We start from the raw sequence: 22,936 nt of genomic DNA, 5'->3' as shown, positions 1-22,936 counted from the left end.
ATACCTTGCAGTATCCAATTCTAGCAAGGTATGCTATTTATAACTTTCTTCTAACACTTGTTAAAACTTTTATAATCATGAAACATTTAATTTCAAATTGCGAGAAGACTTTCAGATATTTTGTAAGAATGGAAGCACAAAATCAATATAACATACATTTGAATAACTAAACAGGTTTAAAATTATACAAGGCATACATGCGCGAGAATAGGATTATAAGGTTTGCCTACTAAACATAATGCAGAACTTTTACGAAAATAACTAGCAAGACCAAGTATGAGTGACTTTTTCAGCAGTCTCTAAATATACCTGATTTTGAGGAAGGCCAATATGTACGCACATTAATCAAATCACTATTTGTTTCCCCTTCCATGGGACCGTTAGATTATACAAGACAATACTCACTTGTATTTTGAATTGCATGGCATCACTGTAAACTGTCTGTAACGGCGTAGCTAACGCAATGTCACTCAAAGGCTGCAGGGTTTTGATGGATTTCTTCTACACAGGTAGTCGTTTTTAATGATTAAAAGACACGAAAGATTCTGTTTACTGTGTTGAAGATAATGTAATTTTTTGAGTACCAAAGCTCACAGGCGATTGCTCATACCAAAGTCCATGTTGAAGGTACAAAGCACTCTATCAACGTAATAGTAAGTTTGAGACTGCGAAACTTACTACGATTAGTTATGGTCGACCCCGTTGATTGATTGATCCCCAGACCGACTGATCTCGCTTCCACTTCTAGATCTTCATTTATCTATTCGAATGGTGTCCTTTCTTAGGCGATCGATTTTAACGCCATCCTCTTCCATGAGATAGACCTGGAGTTGTATATTCCATCCGAAGCCTACCCCAGAATTAATGTTCGTAGCTTGCTAATACTTTTAGTCAACATTTACTGCCGAAGAAGTTTATAACTTTGAGAGAATGCATACTCGATCACTCTTTTCCTTGTATAGAAATCTGAGTTAAAAACCGACTGGAAATGCCTTTACAATACTACAGTAACTCGGCCTATTTTTAAACAATCTCTTGTCATACTTTTATTGTTGCAACAAAGTATGCAAGAAAAGAAAGAATGATTAACATACTGTGCATATAGTTAATATATTCAACTAAGCTTTTGATCATTTATGGTGTGGTGGATTTATCCTAGATAAAGTTATTATTTTATACCGTATATCTGATAATACATTTACATTGTAACTGTTATACTCATGTCAAGATGATTTTCATATGCCCCTCTGGTGCTGAATGCACTAGTACGATCTTTAGTTGGGGCTTATACAGTTTGGATTCCTCGTTAACCTGCAAGACAACGTCCATAGCTTTGACACTGAAAAGGAATGTTAAATTTCAAGATAACCAACCAACCGTTGGGGAGTTTATTTACTTGGTTAGCAATGGCATATAACTTCCATTTTCTAATATAAAAACTATGTTATTATTTAAATGTCAATAGAGATCTTACTTACCAACATTGTAATCATAAATTTTCTCAGAGATGATGCTAAATATATAGGTGTGTGCTCAAATCCTAAGTTAACCATGTTAACTATTATAATTAATCCTCTTCGTAAATTATCTATTTTGTATGAAAGATCTAAAGCCATTGTTATTATCCAAAACAATCTTTCTACATCTATGTCTGAAGCATGTACGGGATAACTGAAGTATCCAACTCGGTAACCTTCTGGGGTCAGCTTTGGAAGAAGACAGATGTCACTGAACATAAAATAAAAAAAAGTCAAAACTTATAATTACTCACCCTGGAATTTATGCTTTATATTGTTTTCAGAATATTTTCTGATCTTAACTTTTGCTTTTATACATTTAAGTCATTCAATATTAAACAACAATTATTAAATACTTAATTGTGATATATATTTAAATTGTAGCGAAAAATAAGGATACATTTATTGGATAAATTTGCACAAAAAGTTAATCATTACAAGCGACTCTTTCTAAACCAACGTAATAGAAATTAGCGTATTCCGTGTCTAATAATTTACGACTATTTAATAAATACCTCTGGTGCGTGGGGTCCCTGATTTGATCTGCGGCGTAGTAAATTTGTGGTAGACAACATCATGTCCGTGAGTTTTCTCGGGATACTCCCGTTAATTCCCACTTTCTCATTCCACCAATTCTTCCATCATCATTCACTTTGTTTAATCATAGGTCCCTTAGTCTAAAGGACATTATCATGGAATGATAAACTAAAAGATTTCATTTTCAATTTATTAAAGACTAAGTTACGGGTTGTGCCTTATCTTCCACTCGGTTGTACTGCTCCACTAAAGTGAACTTGTAAAATTGTTATCCACATTATAAATCTGCACAGTTGTTATGTCAGTACCATTTCGTGTTTATGTTGATATTTAAGTTTATTTTATTTATTTACGTTCATGTTTTAGTTATTTCAAGTTTTGTTGTAATATTAGTCCGGTTTATAGGAATGAACTTCTAATTTGTTTTCTAGTAACAATAGTGTTTTCAAGCATTAGGTGATATGTGTATAAATTCTGCACCTGAATACGAAAAAGAGAAAGCAAGTTAAAAATTAAATAACATAAGTTATGTACACACGGTAATTTGCATTTTCATATTAGATTTATTATTATTTGAAGGAGGATTCACTACAAAATGATGTCTAGCTAAGAAATTTAATCTTGTCCAGGAGGTGAAACCTCCCGAATACGTAATCTTTCCCCAAAATGAATCTGTACTAAATTTAATTGAATAATAAGAATAATTGGAATCCTCAGCTTTAGGCCTAACAACTAAATCAACAGTTCTTTCGACAAAACATGTTTTCATTCAATATCATATTCAGTACCCCAGGATGATCCAGCAATTTAGGTAGATATAAATAATTCATTACTAATATGATATTACTAATGTATTTTCAATGCTATGGAACTAAATATAATTGCCGTATTTTAAAATAAGAGAAACAACAGTAAATAACCATATGGAATCTCATCATATACAACATGTATAAGTAATTACTATCTAAAAAATAAAATAAAAATACTACGAAATGAATAATAAATAAAGCAACAAGATATTGATGAGTTGTTATGAAATGCTAAGGAAAATGGATTATTGTATATATATATATATATATATATATATATATATATATATATATATATATATATATATATATATATATATATATAATGAATAAATAAATAAATATATAAATAAATAAATAAAAGGTAGCTACGCATTTATTAATAAATAAATAGCGATTAAATAACTTGATGAGACGATGTCCATATTATAAGCTAAGACAGCGTCTTGGTTATGATAATTTTAGTTCCACTGACTATTAAACTTTTACCCAATGGATTACCAACTGAACTTGCTTACGTGGAACTGTACCAGCATGTTTATCTGTAATTACATTAGATACATGTATATATCCTATAGCATATTTATCTTGTTCTTTCTGTATTTATCTTATTTATGAAATTTGTAAGGTTACTTTATCGAAATTGAGTTATTCATGCAATAATTACACCATGTATATGGATTACGAAAAATATTGCTGAAACAAAACGTATTAGCAGACATGACAAAGAAACATGACACAACATCAAATTTGGCACATGTATTACATAGAGTAATTTGACAAAAATACAAGACAAGCCATCATAATATAAACTATCCATCATAATATAAATATAAAATCCATATACATGGTGTAATTATTGCATGAATAACTCAATTTCGATAAAGTAACCTTATAAAATTCATATTGTGAAATTCTGAATGTTCCTAATTAATTAATACATGCCTCTGATAAAAATTGTGTGTAAAATTTTCTCCATATGATAAGCTGTATTTCAATTCTGATGCGTCGTACATGATTTCTAAAGCTCATATCTCGTGCACCATCCGACGGACTCAAAATAAACTTTTTTCCGGAGAAGTCCGGTGGCGATCTATGGGCCGTGTTTGATGTTCCCAGTTGCAGCAGTTGCGGACACAGGGCGTCGAACAGAAAATCACCGTTGGGCAACAACTGCCACGTCCAGTCTGATGTAATGTCACACATCTGTCAACGGTAAGGATGTTTTCGGGGCTGCAAACCTGGATATCGGAAAAAGCGCTTGCGTGACCGGCATTACGTGCAGTGGGGTAGGACACGGTCGAATACATAAGGGCTAGTTATATTGTGAGCAATAATAAAATAAAAAGAAAATAGAGAAAAAGTATGGCAAAAATATCAAGTGTAGTAAAAAACATGGAAAAGAGAAAACACTTCAAATTACAAGAGTTTTATTTCTTGTAATAAATCATAACTGTAATCATTTTGTAGTACAGTAGAAAGTAGAAATATGAATTTCACCAACTAAAACAAACATCCTACGTTTTAGCGGCTTTTCTAGCGTTTGAATATTAACGTTATTATGGAGGAAAATTCAAAACAAATTTCTGTTTTAATAACCCTAGAGCTAAAAATAAAAGTAATCATTCCTTGTAACTTTATTTTTAGAAATGTAAATTTACAACAGTTCAAATCTTTCTTTTTTGCAGATTCAGAATGAAAATTATATTAAAACGATGAAACATAAGTATGCATAAAATACATATATTTTTTTTTAATTTTCTTTTTGAATTGTTCTGTAAAATTTCTATGTCGACATGAAAAGCAACAAAACATTAAATTCAGCTCTATTTATTTAACATTTTTATGTATCCACATAGGATTACAATGCATAAACATGATTTGCTATGTAGTTTACTCAGAGCTACAATTGCTTAAGCGAATTCGTTCGCACAGAACTAGTAACAAATCATTTGCTAATTCACATATTCGAGTTATAGGTCTACTTTTATATCTTTTGTTTACACAGCATATCACAAATTATAATTGCTCATATAACACAATATTTTTTTATTTCAGTTTAAGGTACACTTTTATATGGATATGTACGCATTTAGAAAGTTGAATCTTTAGTTTCACCTATTTTAGACTTCCAAACTATGCTGTGCCTGTCCGTCCGTTTGTCCATCTATCGGTAAGTATGGCAACAAAAGCGGTAAGAGATATCGCGATGTAGTTTCTTGGAATCGACTCAACGTCTCAAGCAGTGGCGTATTTACGATTTTGTTTCGGGGGTAGGCTTTATTCCTTCCTAACTTTATTCCTGAAAATGTGAAAATTCTGCAAGATATTTAATTTACTTTAACTAACAAGGGACATCACCCAATTGTCCGTCTCCGATTTCAATGAAATTTTTATTGCGGATAGAGGACATGCATTCATTACTTGTGATGACAGAAATTTTTGCCATGGTGTATGTTTTCTATTTTTTAATAATTTTTAAAGGTTGTGATGTGGTTAATAGAGATTACTACAGAAGTCCCTTACTACCCTTTGTAAGCGGAGTTTTAATGAAAGAACAACCATGTAGATACGTATAGGGCCTGGGGGGAAGTCGTATGGTACGTATGACCTTGACAGCAGCCATCTTAAAATCCGCCATTTTGAATTAAGGTCAAGTTTTTTAAATGAGAATAGGGTAATATGATACATAATTTCGGGATAGAATTTAATCAGGAAGACAATGGTGAAGTTACTTTTAAGATGTGCTCATTTGGTGAAAAGTTACAGGCATATTAATTGTTTATACTTACTATCTGCGTAAGTCCCTTACCTCCGCTTCTAACCCGCGTATTAATGATAATAAGTGGATAAAGGTTTCGGTAATACAAATTATGACTAGAGGAAAGTGATACGATAAGGGTATTATTGACGGCAGCCATCTTGAAATCCGCCATTTTGAATTAAAGTGAAGTTTTGAAAATTGAAAACCATAGCATGTGGCACCAAATTTTAATAGTAAATTTTCCCCAAAAGCCAACGGTATGCTTATTTTTGTTCTATAGTTAACCAGTATGAATTTATGACTCTTCTAATGTGCACGAAACGTCCATTATTCGATCTTTCAAATTGGCAACACTCCTAATTTTCATCGCATGTTTTAAGATTCCAACTGGCACTTTGAAATTGTTTCCATGACTCATGTTTTCTAAATTTATTACATTTTTTTCAAGAGTTGCGATCTATCAGTTCATGAATAGTGTTGCGATAAGCATTCAGCAATCTTTCTGCATTTTCAAGCCTTCTCATGTAATTATTTATTTCCTATACCTGCCCTTCAGAAACTCGTTTACTGACATGAATCATCGCAGACTGAAAAAACTCCAACTTTGCATTCAGGTAATACCGGAGACGTAGCTTGTAATGGATAGTAGATAAGACGAGAAATAAGTTGAAAATTCACTTCAAAAAAGGAAACAAAATATGATTGTTGTGTAAACCAATTGTCTTTTGTTTTGTTTTATATTTATTTGTTTATTGTATATTTATTTATTTTCTATGGCAATATTTTAGCTGGTCAGACAAAAACGTCATTCGTTTTCTAGTGATAGTTGTGGAAGGTTCATATTTGTAAGATTTGTAATCATTATTGATCGGGAACTCGATTAAATTACACCTCTTTATAAACAAGTTACCTGTTTTCATATTTTGTTCACGGTACAAACAGCGTGTTGGGAACAGTCATATTATGACTCTTTGATATTCCCTGTTATTGCTGCTGTTCCTTTAAAGTTGTAAAGTTTTATTTATTTTTTTTAAAAAAAATACTGTTTGTCGTTTGCGCAACATGTAGGCTTAATTTTGAGTTCGTGTTACATCAATTTCTTATAATTTCATTTGTATTTCTTTACATCACATAGGTCCATAGGTTCCTCATGTCCTCTGGGTTAAAATAAATAATTACACTGCCTAGGAAATTAATAATTACATGGTAAGTCTTCAAAATTCAGAAAGATTGCTGGATGCTTATCCCAACACTATTCATGAACTGATAGATCGCAACTCTTGAAAAAAATGTAATAAAGTTAGAAAACATGAGTCATGGAAACAATTTCAAAGTGCCAGTTGGAATCTTAAAACATGCGATGAAAATTAGGAGTGTTGCCAATTTGAAAGATCGAATAATGGACGTTTTGTGCACATTAGAAGAGTCATAAATTCATACTGGTTAACTATAGAACAAAAATAAGCATACCATTGGCTTTTGGGGAAAATTTACTATTAAAATTTGGTGCCACATGCTATGGTTTTCAGTTTTCAAAACTTCACTTTAATTCAAAGTGGCGGATTTCAAGATGGCTGCCGTCAAAGTCATACGTACCATACGACTTTCCCCCAGGGCCTATACGTATCTACATGGTTGTTCTTTCATTAACACTCCGTTTACAGAGGGTAGTAAGGGACTTCTGCAGTAATCTCTATTAACCACATCACAACCTTTAAAAATTATTAAAAAATAGAAAACATGCACCATGGCAAAAATTTCTGTCATCACAAGTAATGAATACATGTCCTCTATCAGCAATAAAAATTTCATTGAAATCGCAGCCGGACAATTGGGTGGTGTCCCTTGTAAGTAAGTAAGATTTCGGGGTGGGAGGCTTAAGCCCGGAGGCCCTCGCCCTCCCTTAAATACGCCACTGATCTCAAGAATAGGTTTTATCTCCTCTAATATCTCTCTATTCAAACTGGAAGTTGTTCAAATTAGTCATTTCCGGTTTCAACGTTTATCACCATAGAACAAAAACGGAAATAGATAGAACCAGTTTTCTCAAAATGAGTCAACGTCTCAGGACAATGTACCATGACTATCCTGAATACTCTTCCAAAATCGGAAGTGGTTCAAATTTAATTTTACTTCCGGGTTCAATACTAATTTCCATTAAGCTAAAACGGTAAGAGATATGGAGATACGGTTTTCAGTAATCGATTCATTGTCCCAAGAATAAGTTCTATCTTCTTCGTTAATTCTCTACTCAAACCAAAAGTGATTAATTTCAATTACTACTTGTGGTTTCAAGATTTATCACATTAGAACAAAAATGGCAATAGATAGCGGCAAGTCGTTTCGTGCAATTGATTCAGTGCCTGAACAGAGCACATCATTACAACCAGTAACAAATTACCAAAGCCGGAAGTGATTGAAATTTACTACTACCTTCTGTTTCAATACTGGTAACCGCAAAGCAAAAATTAAAAATTAGCAAGATGTATTTTGTTTACAATCGAGTTAGTTTCCCAAGAGTAGGTTCTACTTCCTTCCATATATATCGATTCAATCCTGAATTGGTTCTAGCTAACGATTTCTGGTCTCAACCTTCATCATCATAGAACAAAACAGTAAGGCACATCGACTAATGCCTTCTGATGTGAATTCCGCGTCCGAGGAACAGGTTTTTACCTTTGATACTCTTAATCTATAGGTGTAGTACTCAAGTTTGAGTCATGAATTCCCATAGTTTGGAAGTCAACTATACTTTCAGACTGTGATAACTCAGTTATTTTCTAATGCAATCACTTGTGTTAGAAACACAGAATAACACAGAGGAAAAGCACACTTATTGCTTCTTAGCTTCCTTCATCACGGAAGAGGTTTAGAAAAAAGATAAAATGAGTTTTGTGGCATTTTCGCATTTGCCTCAACAGATAGGAAGTAACCTTAGATCAATGTTAATTACATTCGTAAACTTGGATCCTATATGAATATATTGGACTTCTCTATTATATTTCTCTGTATAAAAGCACGTACAAGGGTCACGACGAAAGCTTTTAGGTACTATTTAAAAAATTAGTTTATTTACTAAAACCTTTCAAAATTACTCAAAATAGTCTCCACAAGTATCAATACATTTTAGCATTCCTAAAAGCCACTAATCAAGATTTAAAAAATACAAAGTCAGATAACTGAGTTGGCAACGCTCAGGCGTGTTAACCAAACTTGTACAACGTAAGGAATAGTAGAACGGCAGCTTACAGTGAACTGTGCACACAGTAATAGTATAAAATGCTTGGCCCTCTGATTTCTAAAGAGAGTAAATTCTCATCGCTTGTGTGACAAAAATGTTGGATGTGTCGTGAACGACAGTGGTCTACAACAATTACGGCAAAATCACTGATCACGAAGAGTAATACTGCTCGGAAGAAGACCTTTAATGATACGTTTAGCCTAGCTTTAAGGTCGATTGTCAATCAAAACCATCGAGAGACTGCAGTGCAAGTGAGGTAATAACTCAACCAGCAATTCCCACAAATTGTGTTGACAATCACAGTCCGCCACGAGTTACATGATCGAATATACGGAATCGAATTGCACGAGAATTGCTGCCAATAAGCGGTCATAAGGCTTTAGCCAATGGTGCAACGAACATGCAATATGGACCACTGATTACTAGAAACGTGTGATATAGTCGGATGAGTCATCGTCCGTCTTACTCCAAACCATGCATGGGTCATGTTTGTGCGTGACGAACACAAAAGAAAAGGTATGGTTCAAAGTGTCCTTTCCCAATCGTGAAATATGGCAGCGATGCTCTGATACTGTGAGCCACAATATACAGTTTTCAGTGGGTTCTGTTCTGATATTTACCGATTCCATCACTGCAAGTGATTATGTCGCCATTTTAGGGGACCATGTGCATCCTATGGTTCAGATGTTGTTTCCGGGCAGTGACGCCACATTTCAAGACGATAATTCACCCATTCATATGGCTGGAGCTACTGTAACGTGGTTTGAGGAACATAAGAATGAAGCTGAACATATCCTTTGAAGCTGTTCAAATTCTCAGACGTAAACATAATAGAACATTTGTGGTCTATTTTGGAGACATGAAGTCAGTGCAGATTCCGTCTCCATCCTCTCTTACAGAACTTAGTGATGCAATGCACACGGAATGGTGTAATATTCCACTTGATACTATTCACGACCGCGATGACTCCATTCCACATGACGTCAGAGCTGTTCGGAGGGCGAAAGGTGGTCCATCTCCGCATTGATCTGGTATTACATTTTTCGTTTCCAGTAAATAAATAAGTACTGTATGTATACATGCTAAATGCTTTCTAATGTGATGTAATGTTGTAATTGGTGTGAATCTGGTTACATATGCTTCTGTCTTCTTCTGTAGTGCAATTGAACTTATTCGAAATGGAGCCCCAATGGTTAACCTAATTTGCGATCCTCTACACTAGAAGTTCACAGACTGTTCTAGAACAAAATTGCCTACTTATTATCTTCCTACATTAAGACATCTTTCATTATCACTTTTATTAATTCCCAATTACCCCGGGGTTTGCCAGACCCCAGTGAATAGTTTGTGTACCAAAGAAGTAAGTACATTTTTGTAGGGTTTAAGAAAATCATATATTTGTTGTGCGTTTTTCTCAATTTGTGTAATGTTCCGTTAAATTTTGTTTCATATCCACAACTACATGCATAGGATGATATATTTTTTAAAAAAATGCAATCTGTTGCACTACTTTTATATAGTTCATGGCATTGTGAAGTGATTCCTAGCATGGATAGCGTAATATATATTTTATATCGAGTAAATAGAAAAACAATTATCGCTAAACTGTGAACATTGCTCAGCTCTCTCTTTTATTTACAATGACACTTGATGACCTTTTAATTAGATATACAGAGCCTATTATAGTAATTAAAAAGATTTGCAAGTTGATTTTTTTTTTTTTTTTTTTTTTTTTTTTTTTGCAAAGGACGTTACTTGACCATCAATATTCTACATAACGAGAAAATGAAGGTTATATACGAGAAAGAACGGAAAGAAAAGTGTATCTGCAGAAGCCATATTATATTGTGTTATATGCACAAGCCATATTTGAAGCGTTTTAATTAAATCTACAAACACACAGTAGCCTATAGCGTTAGGCTAAAAGAGCAAGTTATAAAATAATAAGAGTACTTAAAGAGGTCTCAGGGAGTTAAACTTGGAAATCGAACTCAGAATAAAATATTATTAATTCTACCCTCAGATTTGGTAAATGGTTTCTCTATTTGATGAGTAAAATGTAATGTAATTAATTATAGACCACATTTTCAACATGTTTACATTTTTTGTATTTAACAGTCTTTTATTTTGAGTAATGTATAAAATTCTTATATTTGATAATGTTTGATTAGAATTGAAGAGATTACAGAATTGTTTATACTAGAAAAAGGAACTCAACACAAGCATGTAGACAAATTTAACAATGCAAGACAATTTTGTTTACATGCAAGACAAGACATGTTTACCTTGAAATGAGGTTCCTTATTAAACTAGGATAGTAAAAAGCAGACCTAGATGGCATGTTCTCGAACTACATGAGCACATCTTACCAAGCTATTATGAGGTAATCTGAAAAATAATGAATTCTTTGCACACAATACGCAGTTATATAGATAGATAGATAGGTATATATAGATATAGAATAGATATAGATATAGATAAAACTGTCAATGTATATAGGTCGTAGCGGATCAGGCCTAACGGAAGTCAACATCTACTTAAAACTTCAGACGTAAGCTATTATGCAGTGAAGATGAGTGGACTTCCCGTAAAACGGTGCTATATTTTACAACTTTATTTAGTTAAAGACGCAAATGCTGCGCTGGTCCGTGAAGAAATTTGAGCTGTTTATGGGCAAAAAATGTCGTCGAAAGCAACAGCCGAATGATGGTTCAGTGACTTTCGTACTGGAAATCCTAAATATCTAAATGTTTAAACATCTAAAATCATTTGGAGAAAGCTGGTCAAGTAAAACATTTACTCGATTAAATTTTTGTCGTGAATCTTTACTGAGACGTAACATACTCAAGCCATTTCTGAAGCAATTGATCATGAATACTGAAAAGTGGATAACCCACTACAACAATGATCGAAAAATATCGTGTTTGAAACGAGGAGAAGCTCCACAGCGTGTAGCAAAGCCCATACCGACATTCAGGAAGATTATGTATGTTGTACCTTTAGCAGAATTGGAAGGGCAGGTTCATCACGAGCTACTGCCGCCGGACAGAACGATAAACTCGACTTGTACTGTCGACAATCAGCGCAAGTGTATCTACTAATTCAAAACTGGTCAATAGAAAGAGTGTCGTAAACCACGCTGACAATGCAGAACATCTATATACTTAACGAATCGTCAGAAATTGAGAGAACTTGGGCGGGAGGTTTTAATATAACCAGTGTGTAGCCTGGATCTGGCACCATGAGTTCAACATTTATTTCGGTCTCTGTAGAACTCCCTGAATAGTATTAAGTTAGTTTCAAAAGAGGCTTGTGAAAATCACGTGTCTCAAATTTTTTTTTACCAGGCTTTGACAGAATTATATCGTTGCCTGAAAAATTGCAGAAAGTATCAATCAAAGTGGTATAGATGTGGTTCCATAATTTTAAGATTTAGGATTTAGATTTCTGGACTTTCGGCATCTATGTCCATTTAGCCCTTCACGATTTGAGGGATGACGTCCCTCGGCGAGCACACAATCCGGGGAAAGGGAAGGAAGGAAGCGGCCTGGGACCTATAAGTTAGGCACCACCCCGGCATTTGCCTGGTGTGAATGAGGAAAACCCTGGAAAACCTCATTCAGGGTGGCAGGCCTGAAAAAGTGTTTTACACTTTTTCGATTGAGTGACCTCACCGAGAATCGAACCCGGGACCGTTCGTGGTTCCATGTGTTATTTCCAAATGACAAAAGATGTATTCTTAATTTGGACCCCACAAACCCAATATATTTTAGACAACCTATATTAGAATCAAACTAGTGTCTTATAAGATTGTACAGATATATTAGTACATCCATTACTGCGTAAATAACTCTTGAACGAAAACGAATTTTTGAATTCTGCTTCTACCAATAGACAGCTAGCAATTATCTCGGCTGAGTTTGTTACGGACAACGGTGACTTGAAAGCTTAACATGGCTGTCCATATCCCATTCATTCTTTAAAATGAACGCTTCGTGTAACACTAATATACAATGTTCAAAAAATTTAAGAGTTGGCTTCTTCTCTTAACACTGGATTTCATAAACAAGTAAAAATATTTAGTCATAATTAATCCTTATTATATAAAAATGCAAGCCCATTCGTTCATAAATGTACTCACTTTCATCTGATCTTTTTTTTTTTTTTTTTTTTTTTTTTTTTTTTTTTTTTTTTACTATCTACAGGAGAGTTTGTTGGATGAAAAGATCCAATATATTTCAGACAAAAATTTTCTTGTAGGCCTTATATCTCGAGAGCTACATATAGTGTAGCAAAACCAATCACTTAACTCAGTATAATGTGCTTATTCCGAAAAAAAAAAGAAAACGAAAGCTTGATTTAGGAGCCGTTCAAAAATGTTGTGGCCTCTGATCCAAAACTAATTATTGACCAAGATCGAAATCCTTTGATGCATTATTGGATAGTCTCGAAAAGAAAGCAGCAACTATTGGTTTTATGTCGTCCTTTATCTTATAAGTTTATGATGAAAATATTCGCACGCACATTTTGCATTTGTAATACAGTAAACCCTCGTTAACACGAATTCCAAGGGACTGAAAAATCAGGAGTTCGTGTTAAAAGAATTCGTGTTAACCGGGGACACAAATTTTATTATTCGAATACATTTTCTCGATACATACGCACTACAGTATACAAACTATACATACCACTACAGTATAGTGGTCATAGAAAACACTAGAGACGGTATCGAGAGAGACTGAGTAGTCTCGGTTCCAAATTCGAGACGAGACCAAGACTATTCTCTGTCTTGATACCATCCACAGAATTGTATCGAGACGAGACAGCGTTTCGGTCTCGTCTCGATTTCAAAAAGCACTTCTCGGTCTCAAATTCGGGTTAAGATCGAGATCGAGACTAGTTTCGGTCTCGGTACCATCCTCTGAAAAGTGAAAACACTACAATCAGTTTATTATCCTATCTTCGAAGATTAAAAAAAAGTTTCCACGCAGAAAATCCAGGTCCAGTTATAAAATTGATATCTCCGCTAGCAGGGTGAGTACCGCTAGTAACGGAAAGGTATTTATGATTGCTGTCACCAGTTTGGAGTTACAGGGGAGAGAAGATGTTTTGTCTCGAACTGTCGCCAGCTCGTCTGCCAAGCACCTGCATGTTGAGCGCTTGACGGAGGACAGAAACAACACCTCATAAGAGAGGAAAGATACCTGTTTTTGGTTTTTCTCTTATTTACAAGGCAATTTTCGTCTGTATAAATACTGTATGACAAAAACTGATCTGGAGTGAAATCTGAAATAAGAAAAATGATCTGAAAAAAAAAACAACAACAAAGGATTGAAAGTTCGTGTTAAATCAAAACCTTTACTGACTCAAGGGACTAAAAATTAGTTCGTCATTCGTGCTAACCGAAATTCGTGTTAACCGATAAAACTTCCTATAAGATAACGTAGAGCGATGCCGGGACCAAAATTTTGTTCGTCCTAACCGAGTGTTCGGCTTAAGCGAGTTCGTGTTAACGAGGTTATACTGTATTTTGCATCTCATTGAGTGTGTGTCAAGAAAACAAAGTATAATACTTGATGGAATATACAGTATATTAGGTAAGAGCCTGAATTTTAGTAGTAAGGATGCAGATTTATTTATTTGAATAATATGTTGATAGATATCGTATTTCTAGTGATTATTGGTATGTTTCATAAGTTAACAGGATAATACTGTTAATTTCATGTGAAAGAATTGTCCATGAAATTAAAGAATATATATATATCTGATTCCTTATATAAACTTGAGATCACTTTTTCAAGAAAAATCTGTTCTTATGTTCTGCTAGTACAATGTTTGATTTTTGGAGGTGTTCTCGACTTTAGATAGTAATTTTCAGTAGTTTGGATATTTAAAAAAAAATCATATAATAAAATCTAATTATCTCATCCTTGGTATTCTATGATTTTACTATCAAAACTTTCATTTTTCTAATCTCTTTGTTTTTTCTTTTTTTCTTTTTTTTAAATTTAGTGACTGGAGTTCCAAAAACGACGGGTAAAACCAATGTACTTTAATATGCAGATCTAACTTGGGGTAATGTATTTTACTAAAACACAAAATACGTTTTTTTTTTACAATTTAATATTTTTATAAGTAAAATAATGTACTATAATCAGGAATTCATTTGAATTAAATTACGAATTTTATATCTAGTAGAAACATTATAACATAGGCCTATAATGCATATGTTAAGCTGAACTCATTATACTTTTCATGAAACTGGTGAATTAAAATCCTTAACTTTTGTGCTATAATTGCTCTCTTCTTTTTTTAAAAAAAAAAAATACTGTAAATAATGAATTGGTTTTTGAAGTACTTACTGCGTTTCCCAATACTTTGCTACTAATGGATGACATGGGTCTCTGCTAGCAAACATTTCAGGAACTAATGTTCTCACAGTACAATTAGAGTCCAGCTTTTTCTTTGTTTTCTCCAAGCTGTATTTACATTGACGCAAAAACCCTAGTATAACGATTGCTCTTTAGAAACAACAACAAAAACACATTTTATATATTTAAAGAAGAAGTTAAATATCTACCAAAGTACCAACCACCAACGTTAATTACTATTTATTGAATGAAATCACATCTTATTCGTACACTGTGTTCAAATATCGAGAGAAGTGGAGAATTATATTATAGAGAGTACTTCGAAAAGGACTTTATAATTCACACAAATTTATTCAGAGCACTTGTAGAAACTTGGTTTGGAGATATTTTGTATGAACATAGATCTAGGTTTGACTCATGCGGTGTACAATTATCAACCACAGTACTGTGTTACTTGTAACAAAGATGGTTGTCGTCACTTGTTCCGATCACGCTTACTCTGTGTTTAGATTTGAAGAATCGATTCTGCTACAAAGGTGCCACGGGATTTTTGTACCGAGTATGGCAAATATCCTTCCGTTAAGCGTACCATTTATGAGTGGCGTAAGTGTTTTGTTGAATCCGAGTGTTCAGCAAGACATAAGAATGCCTGAATGCTGTTGCTTTGCGGGAAAATCAACTTCAGATGTTATGTTTTTAAAATCATCAATGGAAGTCACAATCAGCCTAAGTAATTGAAAGATAAAACTTAATTCTATTTTGCTACAAAATCACATAAAAACATGCGTAAGTACTCTGATTAAATTTATATGAATGAAGCTTTTGAAAAACCTTGTTTATGACATATAGAGGAACTGAAAGAGTTGTAAAATTCTATTTTGTTTGGAAAAAGTACTATTGGTACAATATTACGAGGAACGTAACGGGTTCTATTTTACACAGATATTCGAAATTAACTTGGCTAAATGAAATATTGCACAAAAACATTCAGAATTAGTTACAAAATTAGTTATAGACCAACATGGAGCTTGAAGCTATAGCCGCCAAATGTTGGTCAAAACCATAAAAGAAATAGTCAATACTCCAGCATAGTGATTATATTGTGCCTAGATTCCACATCCACGACCAGTGGATGTGGAACACGAGCAGCAACAGGATCAACCTCGAAGCATGGAAGAAAGTTCGTTCATATATAGACTATTCAACAAACGAAAAATGATAAATCAAGAATTAAAACTAGCACAATTTCCTTATTCACTGTACGTTAATTCAGGCAGAGGAATCTAGCCTCAAAATAATCTCTACATTGTTTTACCCGACCTTCATCTTACATTTGGTTCTCGAGTTACGTTCCTCAGACCAACATTTGGCAGGTTATAACTCCGAAATCAAGCCTTTGTGTACTCATGTTGGTTTTAATTTTATTCATGCTTTAGTGTAAGGATTCGTTTACCACAATTATTTCCGAACATCCTTTATAATGCACTGCAGTTCTACAACTCCTTGGAAAATATATACTTTGTAAAAATGTGAAGGATGGGATTATAGAATAGTAGTTTTTATAACTATACATTTCTATAGGTGACCATTCCAACACCAAGAAAGACATGTATTTGTTAACCGAAATTTTACACCATAGATTCGTTGCAAAACTATACAGAAATGATTGCAATCTCACAACTGTACGACACATCTAGCCTTGAAACAACATACGGAATGAATAGTACAGTAGTAAAAAAGGTGAACCCGGAAAAAATGGCAGAGAAACAATTTATGGCTTGTTTGAAGGGTTTATGTTTGTACTTCAAAATAACCTAAATCCACAAAAAATCCTCTCGGGAATATTAAGATATGACGTCATCAAAATGGCCGCAAGTGAATTTCGCCTGAGTACATTTAAAAGTGCATAAAACCTCTACCGTTCATTAGAAAGTTAAATTTTCGGTTCATTTTTAGGGCATCCATCAGAAAAGAACTTCTGTTAAAAATATGTTGCCTATGTTACCGCCATTTCTTAAATATGGCGTCTAACAATAAAATACGACTTTTCTTAGTGCGCTTTATATAAGGAACATTTCTTTATAACACTACTTACTGTAGAAACCCTTATATCAGAAATTTAGTGAAAATTCTATGTATTTTTTCTGTTCGTCACTCCCTAGCACACATGTTATTTAGCTAGCAAGATCGTATGATAAATTTCAAAATGGTGAAAATTAGAACTTTTCAAATGTTCGTAATTTTCGCAATTTTTAACCTCTTCCGCAATTATTAACTAAACCAAACTTAGCGTAAAGATGGATATATACAATCTCTCGGTTCTGCGTTAAAATCAGCAAGATTCTGCAAAATCTTTTAATATATCAGTTGCTTTAAAGAAATTTACCTTTTCTATTCTTGCTTCTTTGTGTCAAAAGGTCTAAGGAAAATTAATTAAATATCTATAGTAGTTCTTCATCTCTACCTGACAAAATGGTACAGAATCTTTTAACAGCTGAAATCAAAGTACTTATTATCAACGACAAAATATCCAAAATTCGCCAAAATCCGTCAAGGGTAAAGCCACTTTTGCTGCTCATAAATTCATTTTTATTCAAGAAACAGATTGCTGAAAACTTTTTATTTGCATATCAGTAATTACATTTGTATGTTCATCGCCACTGACAATTTCCTTACAGACAATTTCCTCACAATAAGCACTGTTGCGCAACAAATGTACGTTGTTCAGTCGTTGACACTCGTTTACGTTCTTTTCTTTCATTTTGTTCTTTAAAATTTATTCATTTATGAAGGCTGAAGGAGAAAATATCAATTAACAAAAGAAAAACTCTGATAACTTAATATAACATGTAGCAGAAAAAGCAAAAGGGAGACAAAGTTCTACCAAACTTCATTTGAGTCCTCCAGCAGTTCACCATTTTCTTCAACTTGCTCAAGTTCAGTATTCTGGTATCCTTCACCGTTATAATGACTACATGCCACAACACCTTTTAGGCCGTACTTACGACATGAGCAAACACTTGTTCCACGTGGCCACTTGGAGGACATCTTACTTTTACAACCTATTGCTTTTAGTAGGTCATCAGGAGCAGGTGCTTGGTCAGTGATAATGAGTGCCAGCTTCCCATTCTTGCTTTTCCAGCCCCATTCAAGAGGACAGGGAAAGTTGCTTCCATGAAACATGAAAATGCACTCACAGGCAGTGAAAATACGTTGCTCTTTCTGTGAGTGGCAGTCTCAGGTTGAGATAGAGAACCACCGTTTACAGCTATCTTCATGTATAGTTTAAAACGCAGAACACTGCGGGAGCCTAAGGCGCTACCACCATATAACTTAACAAGAAATTGGAGGCCACTGGATGTAATAGTTTCTTCGGTGGAGTTAACTTTGCTAATTTGTGCACTGAGGATTTGATGATCCTTTAATGCTGCGAGCATTTTTTTACACAACTTCCTTTTCTACATCCAAAGAGAGTATCACACCCAGTCATTGCATGGATGAACAACAGATGCGGCTGAAGATTTTCTCCCATATTCTGTAACATATGGCGCACACTAATATGTTTAGTTGCATTTTCCGTCTAATTCCAGATTAGCCTTTTCCGATTTTAGATGATAATGTAGCATAATGAGAATATCTGTATCATCAGCAACTATGGTCATGACCTTCTGAAGCTATCTGAAGTGAGGCTGCAACGACTTCTGTGTCCGCCCTACCAGAAGCTCGGATCACCTTGTGGCCATCGTCTGAAAGATACTTGCAGAATATGGAAATAAGCTGTCTTTTGTTGTATGTATTTACGAGGAAAGCATTTTGGTTTCTCTGGATTTTCGTGTCTTCAGTAACTTTTACCTTGGCTGACATGACTTTAGCAGAGCGCCAACGGTCTTTATTGGAAGGCTGGTCACCATAACCATCAAATATTACTATACTTTGATTGAATCTTCCATATTTGCAAAAGAATGTACTGCCTGTACTGTTGGCAGATGTCTAAGTAGGCTCCAGTTATAGACCATTGAATGTGATGAAGAAAAGTTCCATGATCTAAGACATATCTGTCATACACTTTAGGTTGTGGAGCATCAGGTATGTCCTTCATTAATATTATTAGGTTAACCTTGTCGGTCTTTCTCATGTAGCCGTCTATGAACAATACTGCAGACTCAGTAGTAAGCTCATATTTGAGTTGCTCAGTCACATTTCCATTTCGTTTAGCAATGGTAATAAGTCTCAAAACCAGTACGGACGGATCTGTGTGGAGCACTATGTGGGCAACATTGATTCCTTTCTGCGAAATTATTAGCGTTTGAACTTGGTCTGCTTTTCGAATTTATGCTTTTCACACTTTCTTGTTGTTCAACGCCTTGTGTATTCTTGTACCAACATCTTCGGCATCATCGCAAATAATCCCATCTTCCAAAATAGCACGAGTATCTGATGACAAATTTCGAAGTGAATCGTCATTGACGTCAAATGAATTGTGAACTTCAAACCACCCAGATACCTGTCTTAGATCTGCCGCATCACGGTTCCTTCTAGTCGTCCTCATTTCAATGTGTTGTGATGATTTACAGCTAGGGAAGTCATAATATCGTGGACAGCGGAGCACATATGCGTAGTGTGGACCAAAATCAATCTTACATGGTCAGAGAATCCTGTTTCTTGAGTCAGACCACCTCTTAATTAGCATTTGTTCAATGACAAAGTCTGGCCATAAACTAGCCATCCGCAACTCGATCGACGTATTGCACAGGCATTTGATACGAACTGTTCATATAACCACGGATTTGATGCCGGAAGTTTGTACATGAATTGCAAGTACTGGCAAGCACTTTTTGTGTATTGTATGTGTCCAGTCGCTGCAAAGAGATTGAGCATACGACTGACAGCAAGTGTCAATCACCAATATGCTCAGCATGAACAAATAATTTCACAGTTTCCACATACTCGAGATACTGCAACCACAATCGTGATGTCCAGGAATTTTTTTGCGAGAAATTCTTTGTACTTCTGGAGATGTTGTTGCACTACAAGTACTTTACTGAAGTCATATTCGCTTAATACTTCAAACGAGAAAATACACCTTGCACTATAAAACAGGTTACATCTCTGCCATCTTAACGCATACAGTACTGGTACTGGGCTTGTTTGAATGTTCATGATATACTCAATCCTGATATAAATATATTTACGTCATATATAAGAATTTTAAAGCATATATATATATATATATATATATATATATATATATATATATATATATATATATATATATATATATAAGAATTTTAAAATTATTTACCAATAAACACTGTAACGCACACTATGAGAGTTGATTGTTTATTGTTAGACACCATATTTTAAAATGGCAATGTGTGCAAGGTATTTTTCACGTAAATTCGTTTCTGATATATTCTCTAACGCATGAAAAGAAAATTTAACTTTTGTAATGAGTGGTAGAGGTTTTATGCACTTTTTAATGTACTGAGGCGAAATTAACTGGCGGCTATATTGATGACGTCATATCTTGATATTCCCGCGAGGGATTTTGGTTATGTTGAAGTACAAACACAAACCTTTCAAACAAGGCATAAATTATTCCTGTACCAATTTTTTCCGGGTTTCACCTAAAGGAAGAGTCCTGCTACAGTACTAGAAGCCTCCATGTGCTGCAATCACATCTTGTATACGTCGTCGCATTGAACGAAACAGACATTGGACGTGCTCCCGAGGAATCGACTGCCACGTTGCTTGTATGCAAGTCTATAAGAAGGTCGACGTCGTCTCCCCGTGGAAGACTGTCAAGAACGAAATGACGACCAGCAATCTTAAACATGTTAATAGATGGGTGACATGCGAGGCAATCGTGTAGCTAAAAATACGTGCGGTACCCGCCGTGGATTAATGGGGCATCAGTAGTGATTCCATTCGTTTCTGTCACGATGAGGCCAATGGGTGACACAAACAACTTAATAAAAAAGTCATCCATAAAAAGTCAGGTTCAAATACAAATTCGACAAAATACTAAAATTAAAGAAAAAATATATAGAATATGAAAACAGAATTCGCGATAAGCAACAAAAATACTTAAATAGTAGCTATAAATATAATGCATTACAATCAAATCCTTAAAAAGAAAATCTCAGAAAACGACAACTATTCCAATCTTACAAATAAAAGCGAGGGACAAGATAAACTTGTAGCAATCAAAGATAAGGTTACACAAATTCTTCTGCCATGATACTCTCATAGATGCGAATACATGATAGTCACGTAGTTCGAGGATGCGCTACATGTCAGTCGCATATATGGTCATGACGCAAAGGAAAGCTGCAGGATTGGTCCCCCTGCAACTCACATTCGTTGTATAATTCTGAATAAGTCTCTCATGACAAAAATGGTGGGTTTGTTTTAACATAATGGCTCGGGCGAAGCGTACTATGAGGCTCTGAGGCCGGGTCTACCTGTTTCCTACCGTTGGTTTCTTATAAAATAAATTCAATATTTCAACATTTCCGTTTTTTTTTGGTAACAAAATAGTAGGTTGGAAACACTCAGAGTCCCTTCCGTCTGAGCCTCACCAGCTCGCTAGACAGGCGCGAAGCTATTATTGCCGGGGATTGCACGCATTGCTGGTAAGGAGAGAAGACTCGCCTCTGGTTAAGCGTTGAAGGCATCTTTGAATGCTAATATGTTATAAAATTCTTTCCTCGACACAGAGTAAGAAGTTTCTGTGTAGAATTATGTATTTCTATTAGTGATAACTTGTTTAATTTACGTATATACTCTCACAAGTTATTCAGAGTAATCGTTTTTGATTCTACTTGGGGCTTGGCCTATAATAACTTGTGGAATATGAGTCTGATACTTTAAACATAATTTACCAAATGCTGCCGTACAAAATAAAACATAATATTTTCTGTAATTTTAGTTGAGATTCTATTTCATAGAATCAGTTTAGTATTTAAGATTTTGTTTCGGGGCGCTTTGCTTGCTTCGGGGTGGTAGGGGCTTTGCTAACTTTATTTCTGGAAATGTAAAAATTCCGCGATAGTCATAAAACAATAAAAAATTGCGATACAATATCGATGAGTATTTAAACTGGGAAGCCATCTACTTAAATATGCCACTGCATAGAATACATTATTAAATATCTTGCGTTGATTCAAATGAAGTTCCTTCTGAACATTGGCATTTCTACTGAGGTCATTATCATGTGATGCATTAATTAAATGCAGTATTGTACTTACTTTAAAGTGGAAGATACAAGTAACAAACGCTTATCCAAGAAATTTGACAGCTAACTCTAAGAATGTACTTTCTTTTTCTCTTCCTAAATTTTTAAGTATGCAGGAAATGAAAACAGCAAGTGAGCAGGAAATTCCCCTCATCCCCCTGCAAAACCCAGACAAGAAAATATGAATTACACTTCAAAATATTTGTAGTGGAGCTAAATTGGAATATTCCATTAATGCATATTGCGTGTTTTCCTTATGTAAATATTTGTTGAATAGTAATAATAATAGACTACTTTCCGTCTACTTTTGCTTTACTCATTCTTTCTTGTTAAATTAAACAAAATAGCTAATATGTATACATGCAGATAAATTTAACTCAAACCAGTATTAGAAATTTTTTATGCTAAAAAAGATATTTAAAATAACTAGACTTGGTAGTTGATTTTTGTTTAACTCACT

The sequence above is a fragment of the Thermobia domestica genome, chromosome 8 (genome assembly GCF_964235325.1).
Source record: "Thermobia domestica chromosome 8, izTheDome1.hap1.1, whole genome shotgun sequence".
NCBI classification, from domain to species: Eukaryota; Metazoa; Arthropoda; class Insecta; order Zygentoma; family Lepismatidae; genus Thermobia; species Thermobia domestica.
The sequence above is the reverse complement of the archived record's forward strand: the minus strand, read 5'-3'. Positions refer to the sequence as shown.